The sequence below is a fragment of the Bos javanicus genome, chromosome 8 (assembly GCF_032452875.1).
Source record: "Bos javanicus breed banteng chromosome 8, ARS-OSU_banteng_1.0, whole genome shotgun sequence".
In the NCBI taxonomy this organism is placed as follows: Eukaryota; Metazoa; Chordata; class Mammalia; order Artiodactyla; family Bovidae; genus Bos; species Bos javanicus.
The window spans coordinates 62,238,035-62,264,542 of NC_083875.1; the positions used below are offsets into that span (position 1 = coordinate 62,238,035).

Sequence of the window (26,508 nt, forward strand, 5' to 3'; positions counted from 1 at the left end):
CCAACAACCCAAGAGAAGACTCTACACATGGATATCACCAGATGATCAATACTGAAATCAGATTGATTATATTCTTTGCAGCCAAAGATGGAGAAGCTCTATACAGTCAGCAAAAACAAGACTGGGAGCTGACTGTGGCTCAAGTCATGAACTCCTTATTGCCAAATTCAGACTTAAATTGAAGAAAGTAGGGAAAACCACTAGACCATTCAGGTATGACCTAAATCAAATCCCTTACGATTATATGGTAGATGTGACAAATAGATTCAAGGGATTAGATCTTATAGACAGATTACCTAAAGAACTATGAATGGAGGTTCATGACATTGTACAGGAGGCAGTAATCAAGACCTTCCCCAAGAAAAAGAAATGCAAAATAGCAAAATGGTTGTCTGAGGAGGCCTTACATATAGCTGTGAAAAGAAGGGAAGTGAAAGGCAAAGGGGAAAAGGAAAGATATACCCATTTGAAAGCAGAGTTCCAAAGAATAGCAAGGAGAGAGATAAGAAAGCCTTCCTCAGTGATCAATGCAAAGAAATAGAGGAAAACAATAGAATAGGAAAGACTAGAGATTTCTTCAAGAAAATTAGAGATACCAAGGGAACATTTCATGCAAAGATGGGCTTGATAAAGGACAGAAATGGTATGGACCTAACAGAAGCAGAAGATATTAAGAAGAGGTGGCAAGAATACACAGAAGAACTATACAAAAAAGATCTTCATGACCCATATAACCACAATGGTGTGATCACTGACCTAGAGCCAGACATCCTAGAATGTGAAGTCAAGTGGGCCTTAGGAAGCATCACTATCAACAAAGCTAGTGGAGGTGATGGAATTCCAGTTGAGCTATTTCAAATCCTAAAAGATAATGCTATGAAAGTGCTGCACTCAGTATGCCAGCAAATTTGGAAAACTCATCAGTGGCCACTGGACTGTAAGAGGTCCATTTTTATTCCAATCCCAAAGAAAGGCAATGCCAAAGAATGCTTAAACCACCACACAATTGCACTCATCTCATGCGCTAGCAAAGTCATGCTCAAAATTCTCCAAGCCAGGCTTCAACAGTATATGAACCACAAACTTCCAGATTTCAAACTGGATTTAGAAGAGGCAGGGGAACCAGAGATCAGATTGCCAACATCTGTTGGATCATCAAAAAAGCAAGAGAGTTCCAGAAAAACATCTACTTCTGCTTTGTTGACTACACCAAAGCCTTTGACTATGTGGATCACAACAAACTGTGGAAAATTCTTCAAGAGATGGGAATACCTGACCACCTGACCTGCCTCTTGAGAAATCTGTATGCAGGTCAAGAAGCTACAGTTAGAACTGCACATAGAACAACAGACTGGTTCTAAACCGGGAAAGGAGTACGTCAAGGCTGTATTGTCACCCTGCTTATTTAACTTATATGCAGAGTACATCATGAGAAATGCTGGGCTGGATGAAGCACAAGCTGGAATCAAGATTGCAGGGAGAAATATTGATAACCTCAGATATGCAGATGATAGCACCCTTATGGCAGAAAGTGAAGAAGAACTAAAGAGCCTCTTGATGAAAGTGAAACAGGAGAGTGAAAAAGCTGGCTTATAATTTAACATTCAGAAAACTAAGAACATGGCATCTGGTCCCATCACTTCATGGAAAATAGATGGGGAAACAATGAAAACAGTGGCTGACTTTATTTTGGGGGGCTCCAAAATCACTGCAGATGGTGACTGCAGCCATGAAATTAAGAGGCTTGCTCCTTGGAAGAAAAGTAATGACCAACCTAGACAGCGTATTAAAAAGCAAAGACACTACTTTGCCAACAAAGTTCTGTCTAGACAAAGCTATGGTTTTTCCAGTGGTCATGTATGGATGTGAGAGTTGGACTATAAAGAAAGCTGAGTGCCAAAGAATTGATACTTTGACCTGTAGTGTTGGAGAAGACTCTTGAGAGTCCCTGGACTGCAAGGAGATCCAACCAGTCCATCCTAAAGGAGATCAGTCCTGGGTATTCATTGGAAGGACTGATGCTGAAGCTGAAAACTCCAATACTTTGGCTACCTGATGTGAAGAACTGACTCATTGAAAAAGACCCTGATGCTGGGAAAGATGGAGGAGAAGGAACAACAGAGGATGAGATGGATGGATGGTATCACTGACACTATGGACATGAGTTTGAGTAACCTCCAAAGGTTGGTGTTGGAGAGGGAAGTCTGACGTGCTGCAGTCCATGGGGTTGGAAAGAGTCGAACTTGACTGAGTGACTGAACTGAACTGAACTTCCAGCCCTAGCATGACATTTTATTTTACGACATTGATGGATCATCTACTGTGTGGAGGGTGATGTTCCAGGCCTCAGGGCACATAGGGATTGAAAAACAGTCATCTGACTTTAGAGGTCACAGCCTACTGTGGGGACAGACAGGCAAAGCAGTGTGATGAATGCTGTAGTAGGAAATGAATCCAGAGCTCGGCGGGGGGGGATCCAAACCAGAACAGAAAGAGACCAGCTACTTGAGGGACATATGGGCTCTTTGCCCTTAGGGAAGAATTATCTAGGAATGTTGCCTGCTTGAGTGATGAAGACTGGTTCCTCCCAGGTGGCCTTAGGATTTTAACTTTTTATTGGAATTATCAGTATGGAATATCTCAGCAGAGAGGGCAGGTAGTAGAGGCCTTCTTTTCTCTCTTTTCTTCTTGCCTCCATGCAAAGAAAAAAATCCAGACCTCCAAACTACACTGACCTTTATGCACAGAAGTTTCTAGGATATATGGCATAGTTTAACAAGTACCATTTGTGTGACTGAGAAACGTCTAAGTCGATGCAGAAATGCAGGCCTAAAGAGAATTAATTCGTCTTTTGCTGTGATTGTGTTCAGTAGCTAATTTTCAAAGTTTCCATTTTCCCAGCTGTCTGGATGATAGTTAGATGCATACATGTGCACTCTCATCCCTTTTCTTGTATTTATTCTGCCCAATTTAATTCGGTTACATTCTATAAGCATTTACCAATTATAAGTTAAGCCCCATGTTGAGAGGCTATGGGTACAAGAGAATATATCACCATCCAGAGGTTTCTCTCTAGCTGGCCTGGTAAGACTTATAGTTAGGGATCAGCAGAACAGAGCCATCTATTCACTGGGGGTTGCTGAGGAGATTGGTGTGAGGCCAGGATTCCTGCCCCAAAAAGAGAGGTATACAGAGATGGATGGTGTGGATGGGTCTTAAGGACTTTGGAGGAGTCTGTCTGCAGGGCAGGGAGTACAAGCAGAGTTGAGATGCAGGGAAGAGAGCAGTTCAGCAGGTGAATTCAGCAGGAGCTAACTTTTCAAAATCGTTCTCAGCCCCTCATTCACATGCCTTGTTAATGAAAACATTCTTTCAACACCTGACTCTTTAGCATGCCTCAGGACCTTTGCTCATGCTATTCCCTTTGCCTAGCCTGCTCTTTCCCCTTCACCTGCCAATGAAACTATGAGTTATCTTTCAGTTCAAGTGTACTTCTGCTTTTGGGGCCTCATTGACTTCCCTTCTCCCGGCTTCTTATAGTGTTTCATTTATATTAATACTTTAGCACCTGGAGCATTACAGACCCCCAAGAGATGGCAGGTGAATAGATGGCTGAGTGAATAAATGACTGATTATGGGGTTTTTAGTCTGGCGTACTTCAAGAACTGTGAAATGTTTGTTGAGAAAGGAGTGAAGGGCACCAAGATGAAAATGTGGGTGGCAGGTGCTGAGCAGGGAGACCCTGGGGCTGCTCTTGGATGTGGGGTGGCAGAAATACCATTTGGAGAGGGGATTGGACTTTGGCTTTCTGATGAATAGAAGTACACAGTTAAAAAAAATTCTCTGCAAAAATACTGTAGACATAAAACATTTGGAGAAAAGTCTGCCTCCAGAGCATTCAAAGGACTACAGATAAAAGCAGCAACACCCCCTTTATAAATCTACTAAATTAAGGATCAGTGAGCAACTGGAGGAAGTAGCTCTGGTACTGCCGGGAAGAGAGCCTGGGATAACCTTTCTGGAGGCCTTCTGCCTGCATCTAAAGCCTTATAAACTTACCCAGGGTTTCACCCAGCTGTGCCGCTTCTGGAAATTTATCCTAAGAGAATAACTGGAGACATATCATGCAAAGATATTTATCTCAACATTATTTGTAATACAGACATTGACAAGATAAACCAAATGTCCAGCACTAGAGGATTAGCTTTATAAGTGGCACTCCTCCCTATAAGGCATAAAAAATAATACTGTAGAATAATAGACATACACATGTATACAGAATATTGTTCTAAGCGGAAAATCAGAGTACAAACCAGTAGGTACAGTAAGTTCCCAATTATGTCGAAAATGTACATTTTCACACAAAAAGGCTGGAAGGGTAATTCGCAACTTGTAGATTACAGTGGGGGCTTCCTTGGTAGCTCAGCTGGTAAAGAATCTGCCTGCAATGCAGGAGAGCCTGGTTTGATTCCTGGATTGGGAAGTTCCCCTAGAGAAAGGATAGGCTACTAACTCCAGTATTCTTGGGCTTCCATGGTGACTCAGATGGTAAAGAACGTGCTGACAAAACTGGAGACCTGGATTCAATGCCTGGGTTGGGAAGATCCCCTGGAGTAGGTTTTGGCAATCCAGTCCAGTATTCTTGCCTGGAGAATCCCATGGACAGAGGAGCCTGGTAGGCTAAAGTCCATGGGGTTGCAGAGTCAGACAAAACTAAGCGACTAAGCACAGCACAGATGACAGTGGATAATTTTTATTCTTTCCAAATAAGAAAAAGTTTAAAATTTTCTACCAGACACAGGTATCACTTTAATTATCAGAAGCGGGGAAAACAACTGTTATTTAAGAAGAAGAGAGAAGCTTTTGGAGAGCACTGTTCGAACTTCAGTGGGTTGAAAGCAGGCTGGGCACATCGTTTATCTTGCAAATTCCTGACAGGTAGTGTTTTCATAAGGGAGAGTGGTCTTAGGTCCATTTGTGGGAGTGTATTTATAGAAGTGAGAGCTTTGGGGGAAGGAAATAGATTGATTTTTTTTTCCCCTTGAACTTTTTAAATTGTTTCCACTCCATTTGTAATTGAGCCCAGGCAGCTATTCTTATTTCTTCCTTTCTGGACACTGCATGAGATCTAAAAATGTTAACTGGCTTAGGATGTGGGTTTTGCTTAAAATGATCCCCTTAAAGTCTCCACTAGACTTTCTCTCATGCTTAAAAGAGGGGGTCCCAAGAAAAGTTGCCTTTTGCATGTATTTTGCCCCCTTATCTTTGGGTAACTCTGGATATTCCCAATAACCAAGTTGGGAACCACCTTTGCCTTACTGTGATCATGGGTGCCATCAGCCATGGGTCAGGGACTCAGGAGGAGGTACCTGTGCTGGGTGCTGTTTGTTAGGAAGGTTTATTTAAAGGCCAGTCTGGCATCACTGTATCCTGTGGACGTAACATTAGTCTGCAGAAAAGGAGATCAGAGCTGGGTAGAGTCTCTTTAAATATTAATTGGAGTGATGCCTTTTGCCACACATCTCCAAAGAGCTTTGAGCATTTCACAGACATTACCTCATCATTAATTTTTGTGGTGTTCTTGAGTGAGAAGCTGATGGTAGGTACTACGGTCTCCATTTGGGGCGGAATATATAGCATATTTTTGTTTATTTATTTATTTTGGCCATGCTACATGCATGCAGGATCTTAATTCCCTGACCAGGAATCGAACCCATGCCCCCTGCAGTGGAAGCCCTGCTGGGAAAGTCCCAAGCATATATTTTAAATAGTTAAAATGTCCAGTACTAGACAAACTCCTAAGCACTTATTAGGTGTTGTCCTAACTAGATATCAGTTGATTAAAAAAAAATAGAAGCTTTTGTTTGTTTGTTTGTTTTTGGTGTTTTTATTCACAATCCTCCTGCGTCTTCCGTGGATTAAGTTGCCTTCACTGCTTTTTGTTTCACCAAAGTTTATTGAGTGCCTACCGTGAACAAGGTACAGTGCTGTGTATTATGGCTAGCAGTGAAATTTAACCTCCTTAATCCCACACTGAAGGCCTTTGATGAGATGGCTTATACCTGCCTATGTACCCTAAAGCCCTCCACCCTACTTCACATACCATTTGAACTTCACATCCCTCTTGCTGAGCTGGTCTTCAGGATAGCCCTGTGCCTAGCATCTCCCTTCTTCTCCAGCCACTGTCCCCAGTGCCCTCCTGTCTTTCACAGTCTGGTCACCTCCTCCACTGAACCTGCCCTACTATCAGCCTACTGTTTCCACAGCTGTATGTCATCTCCCACCGTCAAACCCAGGCTTTCTACCAGCCTCTTTGTTGTGGTCCTTACTAATTTTTACTTTGTATTTTAGTGATTTGTGCACACTCTTGATGATATTTCAAGATTCCTAACTGCAGGGAGAGTCCATTTCATCTTTCTATCTCTCTCTGTGACTTGTTCATGTTAGATGTGCAAGTATTTGTTGTATAATGGAGTGAAATGGGTGTAATTTCAGGCCAGAGTTCACCAGTTTGTGCAGGGTCCTGCAGGGTACAGAAGACAGAGATCATTGATAGAACCCTGCTTGGCCTGAGCCCTCCTTTGATCCTAATCACTGAGGCCCCTCGCTGCCTACAGACCTATTCTGTCCTCTCATTGCACTCACACCATTTTTCAGCTAATATATATATATTAAAAATCATTCCTTTCTCACGGCCTTCTAGGAAGACACACAAAGAGACAGTTGGAGTGGTTTTAAAAAGGTTACCTCTGTTCTTATTTCTTTCTTGACCTCTGTTGTACAGATCATTCACACTGCCTGGGACCCTAGAACTTCAAAGGTCTTCATCCAGAGCATCTCTGTTCATGAGCTGGCATGGGGGCTGGTATCATCTCGTGCTCCACCTGTGGCAGGCTGTTGAGGCTGGGCAGGTTATTTAATCTTCCCATGGCGTCATTTCCCCATCTGTTAAGGGGGGATAATGTGCTTGAGGGTGACCTCCCTCCCTGGGATGCTGTGAGGCTTATCGACTTATTGCTGTTGCTATTAACTTGAACGGAAGATGGCTGGGCAGAAACAGTGAGAGACCAGGCACAGAATAAATTCTCCAGCCGTCAGATGGATGCCTCATGAGACCTCAGACATCACCTTCTGTGTTGCCCTTGGCACAGAGGAGGCCAGTGTGCTATTCAAGAACCTCTAGGATTTCCTCTCTCAGCCAGCTCAAGTGGCTGAGGTCTTGAGAATGGCATCTGGAGGGCTTCTGGGCTTGCTGAGCTGAAAGGAGAGAGGCCAGACTCATGTTAAGGACATAGCTGCAGCTGCCCAGTATCAGCAGATATGTGGGACCCAAGCCACAAAGACCATCCAGCTTTGCCCACATGGCCTGGCAATAAGTTTTTCTCGGGCTCATTGACGAACTCCGGGAAGGTTATTTGATAGTCACATTCTTGTGGCCACAATCTTTGGAATGTGGCCTTTTATCTTTAAAAATAGCTGTGTGCTGGGAGGCCCAGGTGCAGGTGTCCTGGGATGGGAGGGAGGTGCCAGCATTGGGAAGAGGGGCAGATTTCTTTCCTTGGAGGACTCTCTTTCACTCTGCTGGACTGGTGAGTTGATGTTTTCTTATTCTATAACCTGTTCTGTTTTCTCTGTTTTCTGAGACTTTTCTCAGAAAGGGAATGGTGGTGTGTTTTGTTTTTTTTTAATTGTAGTATCTTTGTTGTATATTTTTAATCCATTTTTATGGCATATTTGTTCTTGAGCACTTAATATTATACACAAAACCCGTTTAAGTAAAAGTTCTTTCAGTTCTCATAATTGCAATTTATTTGTTATACATTCTGAAATTTGGTAATTATTTCACATGTTTTGTGTTTTGAAACTGCAGTGTCTTTAATCATTTTATACGAAGGGCAGACATGGCTCAGACGGTAAAGAATCTGCCTGCAATGTGGGAGAACTGGGTTTGATCCCTGGGTCAGGAAGATCACCTGGAGAAGGGAAGGACAACCCATTCCAGTATTCTTGCCTGGAGAATTCCATGGACAGAGGAGCCTGGTGGGCTACAGTCCATGGGGTCACCAAGAGTCAGAAACGATTGAGTGACTAACACTTAATCTTTTTATATATAGATGGGATAATCATTAAATACTTTTGGGACTAAATTGCCAACAGGTTTTCAAGATTGTGAGATCATAGAATGTAAGACCTGACACTGGAGATTTAGAGGATGACTATCTGTTGCACTTGGTGCAGTGACGTCCTGAGATGGTAATGAGTGGTCTTTAGTTACACAGCTAACTAGCGACAGAGTCAGGACTTGAACCCAGGGCTTCTGACTCGCTTCTCCAAAACTCTCTGGTCTACCTTGTAGAATTTAGCTTCTGAACTACACATGATAAGGAAAAAAAGAAAATCACATTCCAACTTAATTTTTCTGTGTGTTTTAACCTAATTAAATATTAATTTTCTAGCTTTAGGAATGCCTGTGCCATGTACCACAGCAAATCCTCCTCTGTTAAATCCCTGGATTCATTTTCCAGACTGCATGGATGATCCTTAGAATGTGGTCCCTATCAGTGTTACCAGGAGCTTGTTAGAAATGGAAAATCTCAGCCCCACCCCAGACTACAGACACAGAAACTCTGGGGGTGGGGCCCATTTGTCTTTTAATGAGCCCTCCAGGTGATCACATACTCAGTTCATGCAGTCCTGTCTGACTCTTTGTGACCCCATGGACTGCAGCACGTCAGATTTCCCTGTCCATCACCAGTGTTTGGAGCTTACTCAAACTCATGTCCGTTGAGTTAGTGATACCATCCAACCATCTCATCCTCTGTTGTCCCCTTCTCCTCCTGCCTTCAATCTTTCCCAGCATCAGGGTCTTTTTCAATGAGTCAGTTCTTCACATCAGGTGGCCAAAGTATTGGAGTTTTCAGCTTCAGCATCAGTCCTTCCAATGAATATTCAGGACTGATTTCCTTTAGGATGGACTGGTTGGATCTCCTTGGAGTCCAAGGGACTCTCAAGAGTCTTCTCCAACACCACAGTTCGAAGGCATCAATTCTTTAGTGCTCAGCTTTCTTTGTAGTCCAACTCTCACATCCATACATGACTACTGGAAAAACCATAGCTTTGACTAGATGGATCTTTGTTGGCAAAGTAATGTCTCTGCTTTTTAATATACTATCTAGATTGGTCATAACTTTTCTTCCAAGGAGCAAGCCTCTTAATTTCATGGCTGCAGTCACCATCTGCAGTGCTTTTGGAGCCCCCCAAAATAAAGTCTGTCACTGATTCCACTGTTTCCCCATCTATTTGCCATGAAGTGATAGAACCAGATGCTATGATCTTAGTTTTCTGAATGTTGAGTTTTAAACCAACTTTTTCACTCTCCTGTTTCACTTTCATCAAGAGGCTCTTTAGTTCCTCTTCACTTTCTGCCATAAGGGTGGTGTCATCTGCATATCTGAGGTTATCGATATTTCTCCCTGCAATCTTGATTCCAGCTTATGCTTCATCCAGCCCAGCATTTCTCATGATGTACTCTGCATATAGGTTAAATAAGCAGGGTGACAATATACAGGCTTGATGTACTCCTTTCAAATTCAGAACCAGTCTGTTGTTCTATGTGCAGTTCTAACTGTAGCTTCTTGACCTGCATACAGATTTCTCAAGAGGCAGGTCAGGTGGTCAGGTATTCCCATCTCTTGAAGAATTTTCCACAGTTTGTTGTGATCCACACAGTCAAAAGCTTTGGAGTCGTCAACAAAGCAGAAGTAGATGTTTTTTCTGGAACTCTCTTGCTTTTTTGATGATCCAACAGATATTGGCAATCTGATCTCTGGTTCCCCTGCCTCTTCTAAATCCAGCTCGAACATCTGCAAGTTCATGGTTCACATACTTTTGAAGCCTGGCTTGGAGAATTTTGAGCATGACTTTGGTAGTGCATGAGATGAGTGCAATTGTGTGGTAGTTTGAGCACTCTTTGGCATTGCCTTTCTTTGGGATTGGAATGAAAATTGACCTTTTCCAGTCCTGTGGCCACTGCTGAGTTTTCCAAATTTGCTGACATATTGAGTGCAGCACTTTCACAGCATCATCTTTTAGGATTTGAAGTAGCTCAACTGGAATTCCATCACCTCCACTAGCTTTGTTCATGCTGATGCTTCCTAAGGCCCACTTGAATTTGCATGCCATGATGTCTGGCTCTAGGTGAGTGATCACACCATCATCGTTATCTGGGACATGAAGATCTTTTTTGTATAGTTCTTCTATGTTTTCTTGCCACCTCTTCTTAATATCTTCTGCTTCTGTTAGGTCCATACCATTTCTGTCCTTTCTTTTGCTCATCTTTGCATGAAATGTTCCCTTGGTATCTCTAATTTTCTTGAACAGATGTCTACTCTTTCCCATTCTATTGTCTTCCTGTATTTCTTTGCATTAATCACTGAAAAAGACTTTCTTATCTCTCCTTGTTATTCTTTGGAACTCTGCATTCAAATGGGTATATCTTTCCTTTTCTCCTCTGCCTTTCACATCTCTTCTTTTCACAGCTATTTGTAAGGCCTCCCCAGACAGCCATTTTGCCATTCTTTTCCTTGGGGATGATCTTGATCACTGCCTCCTGTACAATGTCATGAACCTCTGTCCATAGATGTCCAGGCACTCTGTCTATCAGATCTAGTCCCTTAAATCTATTTCTCACTTCCACTGTATAATTGTGAAGGATTTGATTAGGTCATACCTGAATGGTCTAGTGGTTTTCCCTACTTTCTTCAATTTAAGTCTGAATTTGGCAATAAGGAGTTCATGATCTGAGCCACAGTCAGCTCCCGGTCTTGTTTTTGCTGACTATATAGAGCTTCTTCATCTTTGGCTGCAAAGAATATAATCAATCTGATTTCAGTATTTACCATCTGGTGATGTCCATGTCTAGAGTCTTCTTTTGTGTTGTTGGAAGAGGGTGTTTGCTATCACCAGTGTGTTCTCTTGGCAAAACTCTGTTAGCCTTTGCTCTGCTTTGTTTTGTACTCAAGGGGCAAATTTGCCTGTTACTCCAGGTATCTCTTGACTTCCTACTTTTGCATTCCAGTCCCCTATAATGAAAAGGTCATCTTTTTTGGGTGTTAGTTCTAGAAGGTCTTGTAGATCTTCATAGAACCATTCAACTTCAGCTTCTTCAGCATTACTGGTCGGGGCATGGACTTGGATTACTGTGATACTGAATGGTTTGCCTTGGAAACAGACGAAGATCATTCTGTCATTTTTGAGATTGCATCCAAGTACTGCATTTCAGACTCTTTTGTGACTATAATGGCTACTCCATTTCTTCTAAGACTTTCTTGGCCACAGTAGTAGATATAATGGTCATTTGAGTTAAATTCACCCACTCCAGTGCATTTTAATTCGCTGATTCCTGGAAGGTCAATGTTCACTCTTGCCATCTCCTGTTTGACCACGTCCAATTGGCCTTGATTCATAGACCTAACATTCCAGATTCCTATGCATTATTGCTCTTTACAGCATCGGACTTTACTTCCATCACCAGTCACATCCACAACTGAGTGTTGTTTTTGCTTTGACTCCCTCTCTTCATTCTTTCTGGAGTTATTTCTCCACTGATCTCCAGTAGCATATTGGGCACCTACCGACCTGGGGAGTTCATCTTTCAGTGTCCTATCTTTTGCCTTTTCATACTGTTCATGGGGTTCTCAAGGCAAGAATACTGAAATGGTTTGCCATTCCCTTCTCCAGTGCACGATGTTTTGTCAGAACTCTCCACCATGGCCTGTCCGTCTTGGGTGGCCCTACACGGCATGGCTCTAGGTTTCATTGAGTTAGACAAGGCTGTGGTCCATGTGATCAGGTTGGTTAGTTTTCTGTGACTGTGGTTTTCATTCTTTCTGCCCTCTGATGGAGAAGGATAAGAGGCTTATGGAAGCTTCCTGATGGGAGAGACTGACTGAGGGGGAAACTGGGTCTTGTTCTAATGGGTGGGGCCATGCTCAATAAATCTTTAATCCAATTTTCTGTTGATGGGCAGGGCTGTGTTCCCTCCCTGTTGTTTGACCTGAGGCCAAACTATGGTGGAGGTAATGAAGATAATGGTTTCATCCTTCAAAAGGTCCCATGCATGCACTGCTACACTCAGTGCCCCCAACTGTGCAGCAGGCCACTGCCAACCCACACCTCCACCTAAGACTTCTGGACACTCATGGGCAAGTCTGGGTCAGTCTCTTGTGAGGTCACTACTCCTTTCTCCTGGGTCCTGGTGCACACAAGGTTTTGTTTATGCCCTCTAAGAGTCTGTTTCCCCAGTTCTGTGTAAGCCCTGGTAGCTGTATGGTGGTGTTAATGGTGACCTCCTCCAAGAGGGCCTATGCCATACCCAGGTCTACTGCACCCAGATGCCCTGCCCCTGCAGCAGTCCACTGCTGACCCATACCTCTGCAGGAGACACTCAAACACAGTTCTGTGTCAGTCTCTGTGGGGTCTGTGGGTTCTGGTGCACACAAGTTTTGTTTGTGCCTGTACTCAGTAAAGTAAGATAACCATTGCCTGGCAGGTCTTAAACTATATTCCACTCCTACCACCCCTCCCATGTTTGACAGCCAGTGTAGTGACACTTTGGCTTTTTTGTTGATTTTGACTTTGTTCACTGAAGAAGGAGCTTCTCTGTTGCTAGTTTTTAATAATAATTCCCTTTCTTCACTCTTCCTCCCATCATCACAAAGCACACACACAATCTAGCAATGAGTGAAATATTTGTGGGCAAATAATGACAGTAAAGAGAGGATATCAATGAAAACAGTTTTGTAGACAGCAAAATATTCCAACCAGTGAGGTATATTTTTTAAAATTTTAAGACTTGCTACCTTTCTAAGGACAGAGATAAATTAGACTACCACTGACTGTATTGTGCTGTTTTGTTTCATTTTTTAAAATTTGTTCATTCAACAGATATTTTAGTATCTTCTATTTGCATGGCATATGTTAAGTGTGAGGGGAAAATGTATTTGAGTTTATAGTTTTTCAGGAAGTAGCGACTAAGTTCAGAAATGACTGTAATATAAGCTGTGCATGTGTGCTAAGTCATATCAGTCAGACACGACTCTTTGCAACCCTCTGACTGTAGCCCACCAGGCTCCTCTGTCCATGCGATTCTCCAGGCAAGAATAATGGAGTGGGTTGCTATGCCGTCCTCTAATGGATCTTCCCTACCCAGGGATTGAACCTGAGTCTCTTACATCTTAAGCCAGCCATTGATAAACACATGAGAATCATCTCCAGTGAAAGGATTATAGAGGCCTAGAGGTGATAGAGACAATGTGTTACAGAAGAGGACATCATGGAATACTTCATGGAGGAGGGAGCATTTGAATGAGTCTTAAAAGGAGGCAGGCTTTTGTCATGGTGAGTTTGGAGATGCATAAAGAACATTCTGGGGCTTTGCTGGTGGCTCAATGGTAAAGAACCCACTTACCACTGCAGGAGACACAGGTTTGATTCCTAGGTCAGGAAGATCCCCTGGAGAAGGAAATGGCAACCCATTCCAGTATTCTTACCTGGGAAATCTCATGGACAGAGGAGACTGATGGGGCTACAATCCATGGTGTTGCTGAAGAGTCAGACCGAATTAGTGACTAAACAACAACAAAAGAACGTTCTAGGCAGAGGTGGAAAAAAGATAACGGCATGGCAGGGGCTCTCAGTGCATTTGTCTGAATCAGGGGTTATTTGAAGGTTAGTTAGTGTTAGTTGCTCAGTTGTGTCCAACTCTTTGTGACTCTATGGACTGTAGCCCACCAGGCTCCTCTGTCCATGGAATTCTCTAGTCAAGAATACTGGAGTGGGTTGCCATTTCCTTCTCCAGGGGATCTTCCCAACCCAGGGATCAAACCCAAGTCTCCCACATTGCAGGAAGACTCTGTACTGTCTGAATCACCAGGGAAGCCCTATTTGAATGTGATTAGCAGGAAATGAGGCTACACAAGTAGGTCAGTTCCTAAAGGAGGAGGATCTTCAAACAGTTTGTTCTTTATCCTTAAGGCAATGGGAGCCATTGAAGGGTTTTGAATGAGGGCTAGGCATGACTAGAGCTGTGCTTTTAGTAAGTCTAATCTGCTGTTAGTGTACGATGTAGATTGAAGTGTGTGAGAGGGAGTAGGTGAGACTTCTGTTTTTATTCTGTAACTGTTTTGCAGCAGTATGTTGATATATTGGAAAAATCATCTCAATGTTCATTTAGGAAGTAATTGGTTTTTCTTATGAGAGTCATTGGATTTTGAAATAAGCTCCCATGACCTAGGTTATTGTCCAAGGAAACACAGCTCTAATTTTATAATGAGGAATCTGCAAGAAAATAGAAATTGCTTAACAGAATGGCTTTATAGACAACTTTCAGAACTCCTTCCTTCTTTGTTTTCTCTCCTGACATTTTCTTTTAAGCAAAATGTATTTGTATTCATTTTACTCAATAATGACCTGATAATGCCAGGTCACATAGACTCTATAAATATTGAATTCCTAAAACATGAATCTTTCTTTTCTTTTTAAGATTTTTTTTTGATATGACTATTTTTTAAAGTCTTTATTGAATTTGTTACCGTATTGTTTCTGTGTTATGTTTTGGTTTTTTGGTGTGAAGCATGTAGGATCTTAGTTCCCCAACCAGCAGTCGAACCTGCACCCTCTGCACGGGAAGGTGACGTTTTAGCCACTGGACAGCCAGGGAAGTCCCTTCTGCTGCTTCTTACTCAGCCTCCAAGGCAGTTTTCCCTCTCACTCATGGCCTTATTTTGTTAACACACCTGAATAAGATTCATTTTACAAGGATCTGGCTTATTCCAATGGTGGCTCTAGTGGGAATAAGTGGTAGGAAACCTGAATATCATAAATTTTTTAATGTGTTGTTACTTCAACTATATGTAGTATTGAGAAGACCCGGTTCATTGTTGAGTTTTTTTTTTAGTAGGGCTATCTTCATAGGGTTTGGCTTTGACTCGTTAGCTCTAGGCTTCCCTGGTGGCTCAGCTGGTAAAGAATCTGCCTGCAGACCTGGGTTTGATCACTGGGTTGGGAAGATCCCCTGGAGAAGGGAACGACTACCCACTCCAGTATTAGTCCGTGGGGTCTCAAAGAGTTGGACAGGACTGAGTGACTTTCACCTTCTCCTTTAAATCGCACCATTGGTTTTAGTCATTCAACCAATGTTTACTGACTATCAGTTAGGCAATGAAGAAACACAATGACTTGGACAACCACAGTCCTGCTGACATGGAGCTTATACTCTAGCAGGGGGTATATAAACACGTAGTTCTGAGAGAGGGAAACTAGGGATATATGGATGCACCCAACCCAGAGTTGGAGATCAGAAAAAAGTTAGCAGTTAGGATATAGACCAAGACCTAAAAATCAACTAGGGTAAACCAGTGGTTTCCTGAGACTGAGAAGGCATTCTTGAGGGGAAAATGGGAGCGTGATGGCTAGTGGGTATAGGATTCCTTTCTGGGATGATGAAAATGTGGTAAAATTCATTGTGGTGATGGTTGCACAACTCCATAAACTTACCCAAACTATTGACTTGTATACTTCAAGTAGGTGAAGTTTATGGTATATGAATTACATCTCAATAAAGCTGTTTTTAAAAAAATGAATCAGACAAGCCAGGAGTGGGAAGAGGGCAATGAAATGGCAAGTGCAAAGGCTCAGCAGCAAGAGCAAAAATGGGAGAGATTTGGTAGGGCTGCATTCCCTGGGAGATCGAGAGCAGTGAGACAGAGGAAAGACTCAAATGGATGCCAGGGTCCTGTGCTTGGGAAGCTGAGGTAGTGGGGGGTTTAATGCTGCCCATGATGTCCGTGCCACAGAGGTGCTGCAGTGTGGGCTGGTTAGTGTCTGTCATGTGGGAGTAGTTCAGACCTCTGAGCTCTCTGCTGGTGAGAATCATGGAATCAGTGGTGGCAGGGGCCTTAGAATCCTTCTAGGTCTAGAGGTGGAAATGGAGGTCCTAGAAGAAGGGGCTTGCTACAGATCGCACAGGGGCAGATAAGGTGTGCCCCTGCTGACACTCAGGCTGGCTGCATTTGCTTGCCACATTGCCAGTCCCCAGAGCTTTGTTTCTCTGCTCAGAAGTTGTCAGTCTGATCGTAAAATGAGGTATCATTGTACACAAACAATAATTGGAATACAAATAAAAACAGAAGACATTTACAGCCTAAACCCATCATCCATCAGATCAAACTTGCTGTTTTGTGTCTCCTGCCTGCCACTGCCCAACATCAATTTTACAGCTGTACCCAGAACACAGATGTGGCTTTATAGCCCAGAGTTTACACTTTACATGAAAACAGTTGCTTTTCCTGAAATGTTATACAGCTTCTGGTTATCATTTCTTAAGGATTCAAAAAAGAGGATGTGCTGTAACTTACTTACTCTCTGTTGTCAGGTGTTTTGTTTTTCTTCCTTGGAGATATTGTCTCATTGAGCATCTTTGTTGCACAGCCTTTTCCTTCTTTCCTTGAGCAAAACTCCCAGCCAGGAGACTCTCTCTGTCCTTTTAAAGTGGAATAGCCCAACTGGACACTTTTCTGAACTGAAGTCAGGGACAGAAGGCAGAATGCTCAATTAGGGCTAAGTTTCTGTGTTTCTGGGCCCTACTGTCTTCACTGATTTCTGACTCCAGCTGGCATCTGTCCACAGTTGTCGGCACTGCTCCTAATGGCTGCCATCTCTGAACAGCTGACCTGATTCTCTGAATCGTTGGCTATAAACTGGGCAATTCTACAGGATGGAGAGGAGGTTTCTGGGCAGAATGCTTAATCAGGGCTTAAGATGGCCAGAGTGGCTCATTGGCTTGAACCCTTGCACAGGGTCCTGATGGGCAGGTGACACCTGGTGTTCTTGGCTGTCTGACAGCCACCAGCCGTCCCTAAGCCCCATGCAGAGATGAGCAAGACACATGCTGCCACACTGGTTGGTAGGAGCCCTTTCACAGACTCCCTGGAGCATTTTAGACATCCCTTTCTCATGGGCCCCACACTCTGCCTCACGTTGGTTAGGAGTTAATTATGTAGGTGTCAAATCCTCTTGATAACACAACAAACTCTCAAAGGGCAGCTGCTGTGTCTGGCTAACCTTGATCTCCTCTACCACACCCGGCACAGGGCACAGTAAAAAGAGAGTGCTTGGTATGAATTGAATGGAAAGCATTGGTTTTTTGGACCAGATCCCTCCACTTGAGATAGTTGCAAGGACTAGACTTGAGAAATGCAGGGACTGGGAGCCTACAAGCCCATGGCCAGTGCCAAGTCTATGGGAAGGGTGGAGACTTTTTGAGAAGACCTCAAGATCTCTCTGGGCAGGACAGAGCCTGATGTCACAGGTCATGAGGCAGGAGCTCTGAAAAGCATGCCTTGCACCCAGCTTTGGGAGCCATTCTTGGTTTCTTGTGCTGTAGTTGTGGTTGTTGTTGTTCTTTCAGTGTGGTAGATTTGGAATCTTGCTTTCCTTCCCTGGATGCAAACACATGGAGGCAAATCCCAGTCCACCCGGGTGGCCAGCTGCTTCATTTGATCCACTCTGCGGTGCTCGGTCTGAATTTCCCAAGCACTGTACTTGCTGTGGGTTTTGCTTTTGGTGCCTGTGGTATCAAACATGCCAGAAGCTATTGAAATTAGTTGGCAGGTAATGACATTTGATGACTCATTTGATCATAAAAAAACAAATCTAGCCTTTGAGTCTACATTCTACAGTTTTGTTGAATTATACCCAAATGGTGGTAAAGAGGATTTTTCTTAACAGGTTTGGAGCATTTATAATAACCAACAAGTCTATGAAGACAAAAAGAACTTCATGTTGAATGTCAAGGGGTACTAAAAGCTGGAGGATCTTATGGTCTCTGAGATAGAAAATCCCTAATTAGCTTCTGGTCCAGCACCTGGATACTTTGTGCACCTGAGAAGCAGCAGGTAGCCCCAGGGAAAATATGTTATCATGAAGGCCCCAGCCATCAAGGCTTTGGCCCCTTTTCAAGATGGACTTTTGGCTGTCTTGTATTTGAAATGGTTGGTCACATATTCTTTAATGTATGTGTGGCAAAATACACAGAGCATAGAATTTACCTTTAAAATATCATTTTCAAATGCACAATTCAGCGGCATTAAGTATACTCACAGTATTGTGCTATCATTACTGCTAACTAGTTCCTGCATTTTTTCATCTCATAAGGAAACCATCAAACAAACATACCCTATTCCCTCCTCCCCTGAGTCCCTATAATATATAGTATAATTAGATAACTAGATTATCTCATTTACTGTGAGGTAGGTGAAGTCAACCCACTTCACTGATACAGGTTCAGGAAGGTTAAGGTATTTGTTGAAAGATGCAGAAGTGAGTGAGAGCTGGGACTGGAACCCAGGTCACGTCCAGGCCTGTGCACTTGACATGAGAAGTTACTGGGGAAGAGCCTTGAGCCCAGCAGCACTGTCAAAGCACAGAAGGAGGGAATGAAGATGTGCCCACCACATGAGCTCTCCATGCCCTGGAGACTGCTTTGAAAACTGTAGAGGACAGTGCAAAACCTTCGCAAACCGTGCTCGTGTGTCTCCAGCAGATCACTGCTACCATTCTGCTCTGAATTACAATTGGGTGTTTATAGCTCCGACTCCCCCCAGTGAATTACAAACTCCATGAGGGTGAGAACTGTGCTCGCTTGTCTCAGTGTCCCCGTCAGCCTGTGTCCTGGCACACTGCTGATCAGTGAGTATTTCCTGAGTGAGTGTGTGTGTGTATGCCTTGGCTTGGAGAGGAGTAAAGGGAAACAGATGCCAAGATGATGTCTGTCCAGGTATGTCATAGCCAAAGGCTTTGATGAGAATTGGAAAGAAAGCGAAGAGCTCTCTGGCCTTCTGGAGATGTGAATGGGAGAACCCATAATGGGAAAAACTTTGGCCTGATCCCTGACTTCCAGCTCCATAGCACTGATAAACTAATCTAATTCTTTTTTCTCTCCCTAGCCCTTATCAGTTTTTAACATTCTTAATTCATTTCCTTTATTATGTTTGTCATTTCTTGTCTAGTGAGAGCTTCCATGAGAAAGTAAGCTTCATCAGGGCCGTCAGTTTTGTCTGTTTTGCTACACTCGTCTTTCCCCAAGCCCCTCGACCTAAGCCAGCACTAATTCCTTTCTATCACTATAGATTTGCCCCTTCTGGACTCTCATATGAATGGAATCATATAACACGTATGTCTCTGGCGACTGGCTCCTTTCACTGAGCACAGGGTTTCAAGGTACATCCATGCTTGCCTCTTTACAGGCAGGAGAATTGAAACTCAGAGAAGGAATGTACGTGACCTGGGTTATGTGTCCTGAGGGTATGGCTGATTGCAGGTGTTCTGTCTCTCTTGGACTGACAGGCTTGGCAGCCACAGCCAATTCAGCAGTGCCATTTTGCCATCTACCTTCGGGGCTGCCTATAGGCCCCCTTCAAGCATAGCCATGGTGAGATGAGGCCTTGGAGACAGTGTTATTGCTAGTGGCAGCTTTCTCCCATGTTCTTTCCAGGACTGTCTGTCCACCTGATAAAGTAGATGGCTTGTGTGACCAGTTTCCAGTCTCCTGGTGTTGCTGGGCCCTTAGATCACTAGCAAGGGAAAGGCACAGCCCCACGTGCTGACTGCTTCTGCTGCCACCCTGTCGCTCCCAGAGGGCCATGCAGAGGCCATCTGCACTGAGCTAGATAAGAGGCTATGCCCTTCCTGAGAGATGTCTAATCCTGTTAGGCAGATGTGAAATCTGGGTGGCATGGTGATGCCTTGAGCCTGTGTTTCCCAAAGGTTTGTTTTTGTACATGTGGCACCCAGGGTGGTTTCAGGTGATTCAGGAACAACCATTTTTCTTTAAATAGTTGTATATTTACTTTAATATGTACCAAGAAAAAAACCCCATATCTATCAATAGTATGATCAGACATGTGACTTAATGAATATTATCATTAATATTTAGGCTGAAGGTAAAGTAGGAGGTGCTGTACCGTAGAATCTTTCTTTAGGCAGATGGCATGTCACAGGCATAATACTCTGGATGACTTGCTCCCCCTACCTTTCTCACTTTGTCAGAACTGTCATTTTTCTGATAAAGTACCATCTTCATCTGAATTTCTTTTAGAAAATGAATACAGCCCATTATCTCTCACTGAGCTATATAATCACTGTAATGAACCAAGATGATCTCAAATAATTGACCAGAAACGTAAATATGCATTTCCCTAAAATATTTGCAATTAATTTTTCCTTTTGGCTTAGAACTTCAGGAAATAAAACTGCTTATTGTTCTAGTGAGTCTAGCAGACTTACAGATATAGAGATATAACTATAGATATAACTGCAGACTAGTAGTTACAAGGAGGGGGAAGAGGGAGGGGCAATACAGGAGTCGGTGGGGGGAAAGGGTTATTTGGGGATTATATGAAATCATGTGTGTGAAACTTTAGAAAATTGTAAGGCACTATAGAATTATTCAAAAAATCTTTCAATGTTTTTGAAAAAGAATTAAAGCTGCTTATTGTTCTAGTGTTCTGAGCTCACCACAGCATTTCCGACATCTGTAAGCTGCCATTATTAATTCAGCAAATGTCGATTGAGCTCGGGGCATTCTGCTGGACCCTGCAAGGATTATGAAGAAACAGGACATCTTTCTGCTCCTCTCAAGGAGTTTACAATCTGGAGGGCAAACAACAACAACAACAACAACAACAACTCTGAATCCATATGAAGTTTGGAAACATAAGATGAGAGCATAGACAAGGAGGTCAGGTGCTGGAAAGAAAGGGTAAGACAGAGCACAACAGCTCTGCAATGGGAAACTGGGTAGTTCGTGGTAGACTGGTAAGCAGGAACCCACCCTGGATGTGGTGGAGCTCCAGCTGAGTTTTGAAGGTTAGATAGGATTTGGATTAAGTCTCAGAGAGTGAGGAAAGAAAGAAAGTGAAGTTGCTCAGTCGTGTCTGACTCTCTGTGACCCCATGGACTCCACCAGGCTCCTCCATCCATGGAATTTTCCAGACAAGAGTACTGGAGTGGGTTGCCATTTCCTTCTCCAGGGGATCTTCCCGACCCAGGGATCGAACCTGGGTCTCCCGCATTGCAGGCAGATGCTTTACCATCTGAGCCACCAGAGATGAGGAGATCATGAACAAATGCACAGGTGTGGCCACCTAGGGCTCTTCTGAGGGCCAGCTAAGCATTGGAAGAGAGAATTACATGATTGGAGGAGGATGTGGCCTTGGGTTCCCTCGGTCATTTGGAGGAAGTTCTTTACCCTTTACAAGACTCAGCTTCCTTGTCCTTAAAATGCAATTATGTATTCCCACCACACAGGGCTGTCATGAGAAGTCAGTGACATGCTATTGGTTATATATTTATGTTTGTTCCCTTCCTTTTCCAAATGTGTCAGGTGGGAAGTTGAGTTGGACATCTGGGTAGAGATTGGATATTAGGGATGGGAAGCCCTGGAGGCCTTAAGGAGGAAACTGATGAGGTCCAAAACATAATTTTAGGACTGGCAGATTCTTAGAGAAGTTCAGTGCTTATAAAAGAAATAACCAGAAGTTTGGTGACTTGTGCAATTTCAGGCCTAATTAGAGTCAAAGTCAGGAAGAGAATCCAGGTTTCCTGACTTTTAGCTCAGTGCTCTTTTCAGATTCCCTAGCTTTTATCTAGAGGGATGTTAAAATGCACATTCTTGGGCCCTACTGTACTACTGTAGGGCAACTGAAGTAGAAACTCTGGGGCCCTACAATTGGTGGTTTAATCAGCCCTCCAGATGCTTGTAATGCTTTTTGGGAACCAGTGTTCTGGGTTTTACTAAGAAAGAACGGGGGGAGGATATGAGGAAAGACAGGTTCCTTATTGGAGTTGGATATTACTTACCATTAAGGGAAAGGGGGCAGAAGGGTTAAGCTCAGTGCCAGAGAGAAACTTCCTTTAAAATGTACAATTCAGTGGTTTTTAGCATATTTGCAAGGTTATGCTACCATCACCACTGTCTAATTCCAGAGTATTTATCACTCCCAAAATATACGTCTTCCCCATTAGCAGTCAATCCTCATTTCCCCTTTCCCACAGGCCTGGCAACCACTGATCAATGCTCTGTCTCTATGGATTTGTACATTCTGCACATTTTGTATAAATAGAATCATCCAATATGTGGCTTTTTGTGTCTGGTTGCTTCTACTTTGTGTAATGTTTTCAAGTTTCATCCATGTTGCAACACCTACCAGGACTTCTTTCCTTTTTTACAGCAGAGATGAACTTCTTTTTTAATATTTATTTATTTATTTGGCAGTGCTGGGTCTTAGTTGCAGCATGCAGGATCTTCGATATTTGTTGCATTATATGGGATCTTTAGTTGTTGCCTGTGAACTCTCAGTTGAAGCATTTGGGATCTAGTTCCCTGACCAGGGATGGAACTCAGGCTCTCTGCATTGAGAGCATGGAGTCTCAGCTATTGGACTACCAGGGAAGTCCCAGAGATGAACTTCTCATAGTTCAAACTTTTGTTTCAGATTTGGTTATATAACTGAGCTTTACACTACCTCAAAAAAACAGGTTTCCCTTGGACACATTTGTGTAGAACTTTATAGTTTTCAAAGAATTGTCACAGCACATTGGAATGTAAACCGTTAACCAACCCTGGAACATGACCATGCAGGAATCATCGCAGTTGTTCTTCCAGATGAGAAGACAAGCTTCTTGTCTTCTCATCTGGAAGAGAGAGAAGAGTTTGTGCTTGACCAGTGTACTGTTATGCCCACACACTGAAGTATCAGTTGGAATTTGGGGCGTGACAGGCAGGGCAAGTGGACCAGGCAGAGGAAATAGCATCGACAGAGGCATGACAGTGTGAGAAATCAGGCATGACAGTGTTTGGGGAACAGTGGGTAATTCAGTTCTAATGGAGTGTGCAGTGTAAGGGAGATGACAGACAGGTAGGCAGGGGGCCGCTCACAAAAGGCTTTGACTGCCACTCCAAGGCTGGGAGGAAGGCAGTGGGAGAGGATAGTTGAGTCCAGCTCCAGAGACCAGCAAGCTAATCTGATTTGGAATTTCATTTCTGCCACTTCCTTGCTATGTACTAAAAGGCCAAATTGCCTCTTCATGCCTCAATTTCCTTTTTGTAAGTGAGGATTGTAATAAGCATTAAATAGGATAACACATATAAATTGCTTAGCCCAGTGTCTAGCACATAGTAAATGGTAGTATGTTAATGTACTTGTGTTATTAATATTATTGTAATTCTTGAGCTCAGACATTATCCTAAAGATGAAGGGAAACCACTAAAGGATTTTAAAAATAAAAGTGACATAATTAGGATTACATTATATCATTTTGGCAGCCACATGGAGGATAGATTGATGGAGGGTAAGTCTAGAAGCATAGATACTGGCTAGGAGATTATCATAGTATTTCAGATAGGATCAAAGTTTGAGCAATGGCTATAGCACTAAGAAAGGAGAGTTAGTGAGAGATGAAGGTAATTGGAGGGTTTCCCAGGTGGTGCTAATGGTAAAGAACCTCCTGCCAATGAACAAGACATAAGAGAGGTGGGTTCAGTCCCTGGTTTGGGAAGATCCCCTGGAGGAGGGCATGGCAACCCACTCCAGTATTCTTGCCTGGAGAATCACATGGACAAATAGTCTGGCTGGCTGCAGTCCATAAGGTCACAAAGAGTGAGACATGACTAAAGCACACACACGAGCACAAAGGTAATTGGCAGCAAAGTCAATAGAACTTGTGACTTGCTCAAAGTGGGGCATGTAACAAGGGGAAAGAGTCAAGAATGATTTTTGGCTTGGGCAGTTAGAAAATTAAATAGTGGTCTCCTTCAATAAAATGTTCCACCCTAGAGGAGACGATTTGAGGAGTGGAGCAATGAAAGACAGTGAATTCTATCTTATATATAACTGGCCCAAGTGCTTATGGGACATCTTGGTAGAGATCCTAAAGAAGCAGTTGATTCTCTAAGCAGCTGAAACTGGGAGAGTAAGTGATATCACCCTTGGAGAGTGTTGTGTGGTAGTTTTAGCATTCTTTGGCATTGCCTTTCTTTAGGATTGGAATGAACACTGACCTTTTCCAGTCCAATGGCCACTGCAGAGTTCTCCAAATTTGCTGACATATTGAGTGCAGTACTTTCACAGCATCATCTTTTAGGATTTGAAATAGCTTAACTGGAATTCCATCACCTCCACTAGCTTTGTTCATACTGATGCTTCCTAAGGCCCACTTGATTTCGCATTCCAGGATGTCTGGCTCTAGGTCAGTGATCACACTATCGTAATTATCTGGGTCATGGGGATCTTTTTTGTACAGTTCTTCTGTGTATTCTTGCCACCTCTTCTTAATATCTTCTGCTTCTGTTAGGTCCCTACCATTTCGGTCCTTTATCGAGCCCATCTTTGCATGAAATGTTCTCTTGGTATCTCTAATTTTCTTGAAGAGATCTCGTCTTTTCCATTCTATTGTTGTCCTCTATTTCTTTGCATTGATTGCTGAGGAAGGTTTCTTATCTCTCCTTGCTATTCTTTGCAACTCTGCATTCAAATGGGTATATCTTTCCTTTTCTCCTTTGCTTTTCGCTTCTCTTCTTTTCACAACTATTTGTAAGACCTCCTCAGACAGCCATTTTGCTTTTTTGCCTTTCTTTTTCTTGGGGAAGGTCTTGATCCCTGTCTCCTGTACAATGTCACAAACCTCCGTCCATAGTTCATCAGGGACTCTGTCTATCAGATCTAGTCCCTTAAATCTATTTCTCACTTCCACTGTATAATTGTAAGGGATTTGATTTAGGTCATACCTGAATGGTCTAGTGGTTTTCCCTACTTTCTTGAATTTAAGTCTGAATTTGGCTATAAGGAGTTCATGACCTGAGCCACAGTCAGCTCCCGGTCTTGTTTTTGCTGACTGTCTAGAGCTTCTCCATCTTTGGCTGCAAAGAATATAATCAGTCTGATTTCGGTGTTGACCATCTGGTGATGTCCATGTGTAGAGTCTTCTCTTGTGTTGTTGGAAGAGGGTGTTTGCTATGACCAGTGCATTCTCTTGGCAAAACTCTATTAGCCTCAAACTACAGCACAATTGCACTCATCTCACACGCTAGTAAAGTAATGCTCAAAATTCTCCAAGCCAGGCTTCAGCAATACATGAACTGTGAACTTCCAGATGTTTGAGCTGGTTTTAGAAAAGGCAGAAGAACCAGAGATCAATTTGCCAACATCCACTGGATCATTGAAAAAGCAAGAGAGTTCCAGAAAAACATCTCTTTCTGCTTTATTGACTGTGTCAAAGCCTTTGACTGTAATACCAGACCACCTGACCTGCCTCTTGAGAAACCTGTATGCAGGTCAGGAAGCAACAGTTAGAACTGGACATAGAACAACAGACTGGTTCCAAATAGGAAAAGGAGTACGTCAAGGCTATATATTGTCACCCTGCTTATTTAACTTATATGCAGGGTACATCATGAGAAACGCTGGGCTGGAAGAGGCACAAACTAGAATCAAGATTGCCAGGAGAAATATTAATAACCTCAGATATGCAGATGACACCACCCTTATGGCAGAAAGTGAAGAACTAAAGAGCCTCTTGATGAAAGTAAAAGAGGAGAGTGAAAAAGTTGGCTTAAAGCTCAAGATTCAGAAAACTAAGATCATGGCATCCGGTCCCATCACTTCATGGCAAATATATGGAGAAACAGTGAAACAGTGGCTGACTTTATTTTGGGAGGGCTCCAAAAATCACTGCAGATGGTGACTGTAGCCATGAAATTAAAAGACGCTTACTCCTTGGAAGGAAAGTTATGACCAACCTAAACAGCATATTAAAAAGCAGAGACATTACTTGGTCAACAAAGGTCCATCTAGTCAAGGCTATGGTTTTTCCATTAGTCATATATGGATGTGAGAGTTGGACTATAAAGAAAGCTGAGCACCAAAGAACTGATGCTTTTGAACTGTGGTGTTGGAGAAGACTCTTGAGAGTCCCTTGTACTGCAAGGAGATCCAACCAGTCCATCCTAAAGGAGATCAGTCCTGGGTGTTCATTGGAAGGACTGATATTGAAGCTGAAACTCCAATACATTGGCCACCTGAAGCGAAGAGCTGACTCATTGAAAAGACCCTGATGCTGGGAAAGATTGAAGGCAGGAGGAGAAGGGGACAACAGAGGATGAGATGGTTGGATGGCATCACTGACTCAATGGACATGAGTTTGGGTAAACTCCTGGAGTTGGTGATGGACAGGGAGGCCTAGTGTGCTGCAGTCCGTGTGGTCACAAAGAGTTGGACACGACTGAGCAACTGAACTGAACTGAATGGAGAGTTTTTAGAGCAGTGGAGCCTCAAACTTTGCTGTTCATTGGAATCGCAGGCCAGGGTTGGGCGGGTCTTTAAAACTAACAGTATCTGGCTTGAACCCACAAAGAGTCTGTTTTAATTGTTCAAGGGTGTGATCAGGGATTTT

At 43.1% G+C, this 26,508-nt stretch overlaps 1 protein-coding gene across 2 annotated transcripts in view; it reads left to right on the top strand.

Moving 5' to 3' along the window:
* Positions 1-26,508, top strand: part of FRMPD1 (FERM and PDZ domain containing 1) — a 108,896-nt gene that overhangs the window by 13,742 nt on the left and 68,646 nt on the right. Inside the window, exon 1 of one of the 2 annotated variants that reach the window (XM_061425698.1) lies at positions 7,183-7,589. The exons of the other annotated variant lie outside the window; for it this stretch is intronic. The gene's annotated coding sequence lies outside the window, so the exon portion shown is untranslated. Of the gene's footprint in view, positions 1-7,182; positions 7,590-26,508 lie in introns of those variants that run through there. 2 annotated transcript variants of the gene reach the window in all.